The 1,982-nt window shown below is 41.1% G+C and overlaps 1 protein-coding gene across 1 annotated transcript in view; it reads right to left on the bottom strand.

Annotated features, from left to right (window-relative positions):
- Positions 1–1,982, bottom strand: part of LOC118404170 — a 24,696-nt gene that overhangs the window by 20,356 nt on the left and 2,358 nt on the right. The window lies entirely within an intron of this gene.

The raw sequence follows: 1,982 nt of genomic DNA, 5'->3' as shown, positions 1-1,982 counted from the left end.
AGCGTCGACATGGACAAAGTGTCTTCAGCTCTTAATAACACTTTTTATATGCCTAGTCATCAATAAATGCGTCATATGATCTCACCGCAGATTCAATTTGAGCGACCAGGGCAATGTACATCGCTGACTCCGGGTTGAGTAGATCTGCACTGCAATTCCTTTGAACTACCAGACTTACTATGGTTGAATTCGTTTCTGGTGAAAGGAAGACAGAGCAGAGTAAAAATTGTGACTAATGTCGGTTTCATGAAGGAGAGATCTTGACTTACTACACAACGACATGGCTCTTTTCGCCAACGTAACCTCTTTTATAATACGACGACCAGTGGAAAAAAGTTATTGAAATTAACGTTGCAAAGAGCAGCACAACAAACGCAAGGATAAGAAGTGATAATCATCTTTAATAAATCAATCCTTACCTTGTTGAACAATGACGGCGGAGCTTGCATTCACCGATATAGATCCCAAGTTGCCAGTGCTTACAGCAACAACAAATGTTTGCTTCATGGTAGTAGCAGCAAACTCAGCAACAAAGACAGCAATTGATACTTTTACTTGATTGTCAGGGCTGAAATGATAGAAAACCATACACACTTGTTTTCTATGAAAAAGATCATATCAGCAAAGCATTCAATTCTATTTTGATTTGGTAATGGTATATTAACAAACGACGAAATATAATAATTTGGAAGAAATATTACGGCAACTGTGTATGTCGACTCCTAAAAAAAGGAGCCGGATAAACACCAGCTTATTTCATTCAAAGCTTCTGAAGGTCTGAATAATATAATAAGAGACTATAATACACGGTCAGGTGTACAATGATCCATGTATAAGGCTTAGCTTTAATGAAGATGATCTTGAAGAGGTCTACTTACGCAGGTTGGTAACCAACCACAGTTGCTCCTTGGAATCCCACGATGGAGGTAAATAGTTGGGATACCTGCACAAAAGGTTCAATGTGTTATTCATGATCAAACGCTTTATTTATTCCTGTGACGATTTACCGGTAAAGCGATGATTTTATTCAGACAAAAGTCAAGGTGATATGATGAAATTGAGGTATGTATACATGCTTTAATTCCAATGGCAAGAAACATTTCCCTGCCTCTGCAATGAGAGCACTGGTGATGCTGGAGAATTCGCTCGAGTCAGGGTTTCTCAGTTGTATGGAGAACTGGGTAGTCAATGTTACACACACAAAGACTGGTGGCACGGCTGAAAATGATAAGATAAATAAGTGTGTAAGGCCTGCGTCTTTACAAAAAATCAATTTCTCGACCCCAAAACCTGACAAAAATGCAAAAACATATTTACCATCACAAACTCCAGTCAAAAGTGTGTTCCTCAGACTATCCAGCAGGTTGAAGTTGTCCACCACAGCCAAGGTCCTGTTATTGCTGGCGATCTGCTCGAGCTGCGTCAGGTCGTAGCCTGACACACCAATAGCGTAGACAAGGATTCCCTTCTGTCTTGCTTTATATGCTGGTGTTGCCACTCCGTCATACGAAATGCCATCTGTGACGACAATAAGCACTTTTGCTACTCCCGGACGAGCTCCATCCGATCTTGCAAAGCCGTACCTGCTCACATACCTGATAGCCCTTCCAGTCAGTGTACCGCCTCGCATGTATGCAATATCGTCGATTGCATTGGACAAAGCTTCTTTGCTTTGGAAGCTGTTCATGGAGAATTCCTGTCTCACACGCGTGCTGTATTGGATAACCCCTATTTGCGTTGCAGATGGACCGATGTCAAAGGTCTCGACGAGCTTTTGAGAAAACTGTTTCACTTTCTCAAAGTTGTAGGCCCCTACGCTTCCTGATCCATCCAACAGCAAAATGATGTCCAGAGGTGTTCGACACACTAAAGCTGTAGAAAAAAATAATATAATATTGTCAACTGGTCACATGTTGCTATTTCCAGTGTTTATTTCCACTATATACACCCAACGACGACTTTACAAGGATATTGAACGGTTC

The sequence above is a fragment of the Branchiostoma floridae genome, chromosome 2 (genome assembly GCF_000003815.2).
Source record: "Branchiostoma floridae strain S238N-H82 chromosome 2, Bfl_VNyyK, whole genome shotgun sequence".
Taxonomy (NCBI): domain Eukaryota; kingdom Metazoa; phylum Chordata; class Leptocardii; order Amphioxiformes; family Branchiostomatidae; genus Branchiostoma; species Branchiostoma floridae.
Note: the sequence above shows the minus strand (reverse complement) of the source record. Positions and strands in the feature narration are given on the sequence as shown.